The sequence below is a fragment of the Coenobita brevimanus genome, chromosome 50 (genome assembly GCF_032717465.1).
Source record: "Coenobita brevimanus isolate Jiangsu-jjx chromosome 50, ASM3271746v2, whole genome shotgun sequence".
In the NCBI taxonomy this organism is placed as follows: Eukaryota; Metazoa; Arthropoda; class Malacostraca; order Decapoda; family Coenobitidae; genus Coenobita; species Coenobita brevimanus.
This window is the reverse complement of record NC_137003.1, coordinates 45875360-45886271: the sequence shown is the minus strand read 5'-3', so window position 1 is coordinate 45886271 and position 10912 is coordinate 45875360.

The window sequence follows — 10912 nt, the reverse complement described above, 5'->3', positions numbered from 1 at the left end:
GCTGTATACGTGCCCAAGGGGACAACTTCAAAGGTGACAGTAAGAACTAGGAGGTAATTTCCCTACAATATTCAAATTACTGGAACTTTTGAGTTGCACCTCGTATACATACAGAGGCAGATGGAAAGTTGGTGAGGAGATATGGAGATTCAGTTTTGCCAGCCATCAAGCCTAAACTCCAGATCACGCTATTTTCACTTGCAAGTGAATGATTCTACTCGCCATTATTCCATTTACTTCTCACTGTATATCACACTAGCTAGTATAACAAATATGTTAAGGCTTTGGCATGTGTAGAGTCTGATCTGCTTTATTTCTTAGGGAGCAACAGACACCGTGTTTATAATGACTCACATATTCTGTTCAATAGTTTCCCACATACCAGTAGCCTGTCTATTTTGTGCTGCAGCTATTACTGTTAATAGCCTCTGTTATTCCAAAGATATCAGCATTGATGATTCTCAGGATGCTGTCCATTCACCAACCCTGTTCTGACAGCTCATCAGTGATTTAAGTTGGATATAATAGCCCTGAATATGCTTATGCTGATAATTCCATCCTTCACTTTTCTACCCACTACAGTACTGTACTCGCAGAGCCCATGACAATACTTACTCCAGCATTCATGATGTAAGTCATTGGTCTGCTTAGTGTGATATCTGACAGTAATTAGGGAAAATATATATATATATATATATATATATATATATATATATATATATATATATATATATAGGGAAATATATATATATATATATATATATATATATATATATATATATATATATATATATATATATATATATATATATATATATATTTAGTGCCTTAATTGATATTTTTCATTTAGGTACCCAGCCCAATATTCCACATGATGCCTTCATAAATTTTTAATATATGACTCGGTGCTTTATCTCCTCTCAGTATCCTCCTCTTTTTTTTTTTTTTTTTTTTTTTCTGATAATATTCTGTCTGTTTTGTAATTTCAAAATTTACAGTATACCTGTACTTTGGAATGATCTGTCTATCTATTGCCAGACGCCTCAATCCCGTTTGGGGTGGCCACAAACAAATCGCCTCCAAGTCGCCCTGTCCCCTGCCATTTCACTGCCCTGTTAGGAAGAATACTGCCACCGTATTCCCTGCGTGTCGTAAAAGGCGACTAAAAGGGGCGTGGTGAGGGGACTAGGGACCCCCTCCTCTGTTTTTTAGTTCCTAAAAAGAGACAGGCCAGAGAAAGGGATGGGGGATGGAGTTATCCCCGTACCCTGAAGATTGGATCTATGAATGTGCGTGGATGTAGTACGATTGAGGCTAAAAGGGAGGAGATTGGGAGAATGTTTGTGAGAAGAAAGTTGGATGTGTTAGCTTTGAGTGAAACGAAGATGAAAGGGAAGGGGGAATCTATGTTTGGAAGTGTGAATGGAAGATTGTCAGGTGTTGATAGGGGAAGGGCAAGAGAAGGTGTGGCCTTGTTAGTGAGTCCGGAAGTACAGCAGTGTGTGATTGAATGGAAGGAGGTGTCATCGAGACTGATGTGGGTGAAAGCGAAATTTGAACGTGAGTTGTGGGTGTTTGTGAGTGCATATGGGCCTGGTAGTGAAAGGGATGAACAAGAGATGGAGTCTTTCTGGAATGATGTTCATGAGTGTCTGCAGAGTTTTGGGGCGAATGTGAATGTGGTAATGATGGGAGATCTGAATGCTAGAGTGGGAAATGTAGCAGTTGAAGGCGTAGTTGGTATGCATGGTGTGCCTGGAAGAAATGAAAATGGGGAACGAATGATAGCGATGTGTGTTGAGCGAGAGATGGTGATTGGGAATACGCTGTTTGAGAAGAAAGATATTTATAAGTATACATGGGTGAGACAGGAGGGTGGAAGGGTTGTTGATAGAGCTTTGATGGACTATGTGGTTGTGTCTAGGAATGTAATAGGAAGATTGTTGGATGTGAGAGTTCTAAGAGGGGAGGGTGGAGGTATGTCTGACCACTACCTGGTGGAGGGAAAGTTAAGAGTAGGTAAGAGATGGGTGAGAGCTAGGAGGGTTAGGTGTGGCAGGGAGGTTTTGAAAGTGAGTGAGTTGGATAAAAGAGAGAAAAAGATAGAGTATCAGGAGAAATTGAAAGATGAGTGGAACGCAGTGAAAGATCGGGAAAATGGCAGCGTGGAGGAGGAATGGCAGTTGTTTAAGAGTGCTGTGGTGGGGCATGCAGAAGAGGTGTGTGGTGTGAGACGTGTGGGTGGTGGTGTAAGAAAAGGAAGTGAATGGTGGTGCAAGGAAGTAAGTATGGCTGTGGCCGAGAAGAGACGTGCATATGAAGTGTGGCTGCAGAGGAGGGATGAGATGTCATATGAAAGGTATAAGGAAAAGAGGAATAGAGCAAGAAGGGCTGTGCGTGATGCTAAAGTGGCAGCAGATGAGAGGTGGGGTAGGCGGCTGACAGAGAATTTTCAACAGAATAAGAAAATGTTTTGGAAGGAGGTGAAAAGGGTGCGAAAGGGAGAGTCTGGGAAGGAAGAACGAGTAAAAGCAGAGGATGGAAGGATGTTAATTGAGATGGATAGAGTAAGGAAGAGATGGGCAGAGTATTTTGAAAGATTGTTAAATGTAGAGGAGGAAAGGGTGGTTGAGATTGTGGCGGCGGATGGAAGGGTGCAAGGAATAAATGTGTTGGGAGAGTTGAATGATTCTTTGATCACGAAGGAGGAAGTGAAGAAGGCAGTAAAGGATATAAAAACAGGGAAAGCTGCAGGTATGGATGGGTGTGCTGTGGAATGCATGAAGGGTGGTGGAGTGACTATTGTTGACTGGTTAGTAAGATTGTTGAATGTGTGCTTTGAGAAAGGTATGGTGCCAATTGACTGGGCAAGTGCTTGTGTGGTCCCGTTGTATAAAGGCAAGGGTGATAAGTATGAATGTACTAGCTTTAGGGGTATAAGTCTGTTGAGTGTTGTAGGTAAGGTGTATGGTAGAGTGTTAATTATGAGAGTTAGAGAGGGTACAGAGGGAGTGATTAGTGATGAGCAGTGTGGCGTTAGGAGAGGGAGGGGATGCGTTGATCAGGTGTTTGCTGTGAGACAAGTGTGTGAAAAGTATTTAGCGAAAGGCAAGGATGTGTTTTGGGCATTTATGGATTTAGAGAAAGCGTATGATAGAATTGATAGGGAGGCTTTGTGGACTGTTTTAAGATTGTATGGACTTGATGGTAGGTTACTAAAAGGGGTGAAAAGTTTTTATGTAAATAGTAGAGCATGTGTAAGAGTGGGAAATGCTGTGAGTGATTGGTTTCCCGTGAGAGTGGGGCTGCGACAGGGATGTGTGATGTCGCCTTGGTTGTTTAATATTTACATGGATGGTGTTGTAAGGGAGGTGAATGCAAGAGATTTAGGTGGTCTGAGTCTGGTAAATGTTGATGGTGGAGATTGGAATCTGAAGCAGCTGCTGTTTGCAGATGATACTGCACTGGTGACTGATTCAGAGGAGAGATTGAGACAGTTGGTAGAGGAGTTTGGAAGGGTGTGTGAAAGGAGGAATTTGAAAGTAAATGAGAATAAGAGTAAAGTGATGAAGTGTACGAGGTTGATAGATGGTAGGGGGATGATTATAGTTTTGAATGGTGAGTTGCTTGAGGAGGTAGATTGTTTTAAATATCTAGGGTCACATGTTGCTGTGGATGGAAGAATAGATGCAGAAGTGAAGTTTAGAATAAATGAAGTAGGAAAGATGCTGGGAGGAATGAAAAAAGTGTTTAAATGTCGTTCGCATAGAATGGATGTAAAGAGAAGGCTGTATGAGGGTGTTGTGGTACCGACTGCATTATATGGGGCTGAAACATGGAATATGGGTGTAGCAGAGAGGAAAAGTTTGAATGTAATGGAGATGAGGTGTCTGAGGAGTATGTGTGGAGTGACGCGTATGGATCGGGTGTGAAATGATGAAGTGCGAAGGAGAACTGGAGTTGTTCGGGAGATGGCTGGTAGAGTTGAGCAGAGGGTGTTGCGATGGTTTGGGCATATGGAGAGAATGGATAATGAGCGATTGGTGAAAAAGATAACTAGATCTGATGTGAGAGGTGTAAGGCTGAGAGAAAGACCACGAATAGGATGGATGGATAGTGTGAAGAGAGCGCTGGATGCGAGAGGGATGTCTGTTGAGCAAGGAAGAGTGGCTGTGTGTGACAAATAAATGGAGAGAAATTGTGAATAAATAAGTGACGACGCAGCCCTGAGGGGATATTCTCCCGCATGTGGTCTGATCAGCTAGTCAGGTCAGGTGTGGGTAAGGGGATGGGTCTGTTATGATGTGGCAGGGGTAAACCAGTTCTGCTGTCGAGCCCTGCTGCGGATGTCACTGATTGCATTGCGCAGTTGACCCTTGTGCGGTGTGGTGCGGTGAGGATCTGATCGTTCTCCCCTTTGGGGCTAAGATGTGAATGGATGAGTAAATGGAGAGTGTGTCGTCCTGTCTCGGCTACCTCCCTTTCCTTGGGGGAAGCAGCCTAGGTATATAGATAGATAGATAGCTCCCAACTCACACACCCCTCTCTCATATACCTCTCCACCCCATCACTCCATCTCATCCTCGGCCTCCCCCTCCCTCTTCCCCCCTCCACCTCACTCACATACACTCTCTTCATCAGTCTTTCACCCTCCATCCTCTCCACATGGCCAAACCACCTCAGTGTATATCCTCATTCGTCAGCCTGTCTCTCCATGTGACTCCACAGGCTTCTCTTAAATAACTCATTTCCACTGCTCTCACTCTTGACTTGTGTCCTTCCAACAACGTCCAAGCTTCACTTCCATACATTAGAGTTGGTATCACAATACTGTCATGTAGTAACTTTTTCACTTCCATGCTCACTTCCCTATTTCTTATCACTGCTTTCAAAGAACCAGCAACCTTTCTTCCCTGGTGTACCCTTTCAAGCACTTCACCCTCCAAACCTCCATCCTTACTCATCACACTACTCAAGTACTTAAACGTACTCACATTTTCCAATTCTTCACCATCCAACCTCGCTGTACATTCACTGACTTCACCTCTCTCAAAGACCATCACTTTACTCTTCCCTACGTTCACCTTTAGATTCCGTTTCTTACACACTCGAACTCATCCACCAAGCCTTGCAGCTCCCCTTCGTCTTCACTCAACAACACAGTATCATCCGCAAACAACAGTACAGGGAGTTTCCAAACACTATCCTCTCTCACCAAGGCCACTCCAACATCCACTACCCTACCTTGTACCTCTATTATTACCCCATCCATGTGTACACAGCAAAAAAACTTTCGTTACAGGGGGGTCCGATGTGTTTCATACTGAACAACCTAGCTGTCTCGCTAGGGTTGGTAAGCCTGACAGTGGGTGAGTTGCCAAATAGGACGAGGTAGAAATATGCATGGGAGAAGCAATGGATATAGCTTATTATAAATATGCAACAAACACACGCAGGGATACCAATGGAGGAGGCTGTTATCAAAAACCTTCATTCGTGTGTCAACCCAACTTTCAAAGAAAAATTCACTTAGTTCACCATCCACACGCACTGCAGCCTTCGCACCATCGTACATACTCTTCACAGCATTCAACAACTTCCCATCTACTCCGTAATTATATTCTTAACACTTTCCACAATCCTTGTCTATCCACCCTGTAATGCTGAGTAGAATTTGGCTCGACTTCTCGTCCCAAATCAACTCAACACGGAGCGGGGTCCTCTTTCGAGACCGGAGCTAGTGCAATGAAGAGAGGCAGGACATAAAAACTTTCGGCAACACCATACACGTGTATTATTTCAGTTAGGCACAAGACATTTCAGCAGACATTACATCACAATATAGAGCAACACAAAACCTTATCTAAAATATTGTGTATCTCGCAGGATACTAGCTTCCTAGATATTAATGACAATACAACAAATCTTAGTATTAGGAGTACAGTAAATACCCGTGCGCGCGGAGCGCGTGAGGGGAGAGAGGGGGGTTTGTGATCTACCAGGAGGGGGGGAAGTAGGGAGACACGGAGAGTGACTTAGAACGGCGAGGGGGAAGTTATGGTAATATTTAATGAGGCCCGATATTAACAAGGGAGTTTAGGTGTTTTCTGTTGGCAAGAATTCTTTGACAATTAACTCTGGTTCTTAGTTGGATTTTAAGAGCGGGGGTGAGGAGTGGAGAGAGTTTTTTAGGGATAGCGTGCGGAACAGGGGAATATAGTTATTACTCGCTGTCCTCGTTGTTTTGGTGACACTAGGTTTCTGTCGGCACAGCTTATATATTACACATCTCCCCGGTAGGTTATGTAGACTCGCACTTCCCAACGCGTAACAAAGTCGGAACCCTCGTAAATTCTATTCCACTATATTACTCAGAGCTTAGCCAATAGCACTCCAATAATGTGTTAATCTTTCTTTGGGCTCTAGAGAGAAGTCCTTAGAAAACTTCGGGATGACACTCACACGTATCTTCGCTTGAGGTCTCTACCCACATTCTCGCCCGTTAATGGAGCATTATGTCCTGGTTTACCCCAATGGAAATTACATGAAATTACTGCACTAGTCTTATTCTAAGAGGAAAGGAGTCACACTTAACCTACTTCACGATTATTACAGGATCACTCGTATCTCTCGTGGAGAGAAACACGGTTACCTCAGTGATGATCCGGTCGGACTGAGGGCGTCGTCAGGGTAGGGCGAGCCGGGAGGGCACGGGGCGACTCGCTAGGGCGTCCTCTCACGTCCGGGGGTTTCCGGACTGGGCTCCGGACTGGGGCCGAAGAGGGCTAGGAACCTCTGGGTCAGGTCGCGGGGGCGTGGTGAGGTCTCGCCCGGGTGTCCTGGGGCGGGCCGGAAGAGGCGACGGACTGCGGTCTCCTATGAGCAGGGGCGCCGACAGGGGAGGACTGCGGCAGCGGCTGTCACGGGGGCCCGACAGGTGGGTCTTCTCCAGGGCCTCGCGCAGGGAACAGAGGCCGGGGGAAACAGGGAGGTCTTTCCTCCTTACTATACCCTGGGAGCGACCATCGATCGTCTCCACCGGGGTGCTGAGGGAGCGACCGTGGATCGTCTCTACCTGAGCTTTCAGGGAGCGACCATTGATCGTCTCTACCTGATTTTGATGGGAGCGACCATAGATCGTCTCTACCTTGTTTTTATGGGAGCGACCATTGATCGTCTCTACCGGGGTGCTGAGGGAGCGACCGTTGATCGTCTCTACCTGAGCTTTCAGGGAGCGACCATTGATCGTCTCTTCCTGATTTTTATGTGAGCGACCATAGATCGTCTCTATCTTTTTTTTATGGGAGCGACCATTGATCGTCTCTACCGGTGTGCTGAGGGAGCGACCGTTGATCGTCTCTACCTGAGCTTTCAGGGAGCAACCATTGATCGTCTCTTCCTGATTTTTATGTGAGCGACCATAGATCGTCTCTATCTTTTTTTTATGGGAGCAACCACTGATCGTCTCTACCTGGTTTTGATGGGAGCGACCGTTGATCGTCTCTACCTTGACACTATTAGAGCGACCATAGATCGTCTCTACCTTAGGGGCGCTGCCTGGAGTATAGTTTCTGACTCCACCCCTAGCTAACTCGGTGATTCCGCCACACGAAGGTAGTGTCTTTCGCCTACGGTGGCGGCGGCGTGGTGGTTGAGTGTCACAAGGGCGCACGGCCCGGGCTGACGTACGCCGCTGTTGCCCGGAGTGGTGGTGGCTGGCGGCGGCTACCCCGGGGGGTCCGAGTGGGGGTGTCGGCATTCTTGAGGGCAGACTCCACTGCTCCTGGTCCGCCTCGATGTCGGGGATACTGCGGTATTCTCCGGAATATTCCGGAGAATCGTATCGGTCAAAGCCACGCATTTCACCACCGTGTTCTTGAAAAAAGTCACGTCCCTGTGGCTGGAGGTGGAACGCTAGAGTGTTGGAGGTGGTGTAGACGGGCTGGAGGTGTCGGAGTGTGTGCTGCCAGGCGGCAGTATAAGAATTTTCCTCTTGTGTTTGGTCATAGGTGAGGAAGAGGGCGGAGGGGGTGGTGGTGTGCTTGAGGATATTTAACAGGTGGTGGGGTCCGCGGAGCCGGTGGTTCTTGGCAAAGGAAGGGGCCCATACAGCTCGCTTAATCCTCATGTTGCTTGGTGTGGTTGTCGGTGTGGTTGGAGGTGGAATGCCGGACAGAGTGGGCGAAGGCCGGGTTTTGTGCGGTAGTAATGCGGCGTTGAGTCTCTGGGGAGTACAGGTAGGAGGGATTTGGGCCCGATGTAGCTGGACAGTGAGAAGTCGCAGGGAGGTGGGGGGTGTAGGGGTGTGGGAATATCGGGCGGGTGGGCGTGAGAGGCGGCCCGAGCGGGTAGTGGTGGTGGTGAGGGTAGGGGTGGGGGGGAGGGGGGCGTTGGGTGTGGGCGGGTTGTCTTTCGTGCCGCGGGCGTGGTAGCACGTGGTATTGGTGGAGTGGGCGTACGGGTGGTGGGCAGGGGAGGGGGGGAAGAAGGGGGTGTTGTGAAGGGGTGACGGTGGTGCGGGCAGGGGTGGGGGGGAGGGGGGCGTTAGGTGTGGGCGTGTTGTCTTTCGTGCCGTGGGTGTGGTAGGACGTGGTATTGGTGGAGTGGGCGTCCGGGTGGTGGGCAGGGGGAGGGGAGTGGAAGAGGGTTGTGGTGAAGGGGTGGTGGTGTGGGCGGAAGGGGTGGTGGTGGTGGTGTGGGCAGAAGGGGTGGTGATGGGCTGGGGGACGGGGGTGGCGGCAGGGGCCGGAGATGGGGGAGTGAGGGCTGAGGGGCAGGCCACGGGTGGGTGGGGCGAGGGGGGGGGTGTTGGGGGAGACGTCAGGTGAGGTGCCTGGGGCAGGAGAGGTGGAGGTGGTAGGGGGGGGAGAGGGGGAAGGGGAGGAGGAAATGTAACACTCAAATGTGGTTGTAGAGGGTGGAGCGGGAGCTGTGGGGGGTTGGGGGGCGGGGTCGTGGCGGGGGGGATGGGAGTGTGGAAAGGGCGCACGTGTCGGTTTCGGAGGGTACGGGGAGTGCCGTGGTAGTCCACGACCACCTGGTAAGGGTTGGGGATCTTGGTGATGGTGTGGGGGCCCGTGAAACGGGGGGCAAGTTTGTGGGGGGTGGGGAGTTGGGCGATGACTACGGTGTCACCCTGCTTGTAGGGGTTGGCGGCTGTGTCGGGTCCAAGATCTAAGTTTCGCTGTAGGTGGTATACCCGCCTTTTTAGCAAGTATAGCGGGTCTGTCGCAGGGGCGGAGGTGGGCGGCTGCAAGTGATGGCGTAAAGGTAGTAGGAGGGGGGGTTTCGCCAAAGATCCTCTCGTGGGGGGAAACCCCGTCCTCTCGGGGGCAGGAATTCATGCCCCACTGGACGATTTTGATGTGTGCTGGCCAATCGTTGTCTTTTGTAGCCTCGATTCTGGTCCGTAGCTGATTTGCCAAGGTACGATGGCTGCGTTCACACACCGCGTTCCCTTGAGGCCAATATGGTGAGGAGTGGGAGATTTCGTATCCAAAAATCCTGGCCAGCTCTTCCCAGACTTTCCCGGAGAATTCGGGGGCATTGTCGGAATGGATGGCCTGGGGAATGCCAAAGTAGGGGAAAACGTGTCGGAGTAAGGCATCGGTGACCGCGACGGCGTGATGTTCTTTAGCGGGGCAGGCTATTACGAACTTGGAGTACGTGTCAACAAAAGTGATCACGTACTTATATCCCGATTTAGGAGGGAGAGGTCCTACCACGTCAACTGCTAGGAGCTGCCAGGGTTTGTGGGCGGTGATATGGCCAGAAGGCCCGGCGGTCCGGGTAATGTCTTTCCCGAGCGCGCAGGCGCGGCAAGCTTGAATAATTTCCTTGGCGAGGGTGGAGGGGTTCGGGGCCCAGTAGACGTCATTAAACACCTGTAGCAATTTTTTGGTGCCCAAATGGATGCCGTTGTGGGCGTGTAACTGGCGCAGGGTGTCACGTGCCGCATCGGGGGCCAAGAGGATGTGTCCAGACGGGGTTAAAAGGTGGTCGCCCTGTTGTCACAATTTGGGAAACAGGTAGGCTGGAATCCAGGGGGGGCGTTCTTTGTGGTGCCAGAGTTCTAGCAGGTCCTGATCTGGTTGGATGGCGCGGATGGGAAGGCGGGAGAGGGCATCTGCGTTGGTGTGGAGCTTCCCGGGTCTGTACGAGATTTCGTATTGAAATTCCTCTAGGGTCTCACGCCATCGGACGGTTTGGGCGTTCTGGGAGTCCGATTGTCGCAGCCACTGGAGTGATTGGTGGTCGGTTATTATAGTGACTTGGGTCCCAGAAAGGTAAGCTCTAAAATATTGGAGGGACCAGATTATGCCGAGGCATTCTCGCTTGGTGGCGGCATAATTTTTCTCTGCCGGGTTCAGTGTGCGGCTGGCACAAGCAATAATGTGTTCCCGACCGGCCTGTACCTGAGCTAGAACAGCGCCAATGGCATCCAGGGAGACGTCCATGTAGAGGCGAAAAGGGAGGGCATAGTCGGGAAAGGCCACGATGGGGGCCGAGATAAGTTTGTCTTTCAGCTGTTGGAAAGCGGTTCGTCGGTCCTCTGTCCAGAGGAAAGGTTCTCCTTTCCTCGTCAGATCGTGAAGAGGTTTAGCAATCTGTGCAAACCCCTTCACGAAGCGGCGGTAGTAGGATGCGAGCCCCAAAAAGGCGCGAATGCCGTGAACATCTTGCGGAGGTGGTATGTCCGCTATGGCGCGCAGCTTATCGGGGTCTGGGGAAATTCCTGCTTGGGAAATGGTATGGCCTAGAAACGCGACGGTTTTTGCGGCCAGGACACATTTGGCTGGATGTAACTTGAGGCCTGCCTGGCGAATTCGGGTAAAAACTCGGCGGAGGCGCTGCAAGTGATCGGCCCAGGTTTGGCTAAAAACGATGACATCATCAAGATAGGCCAAACAGA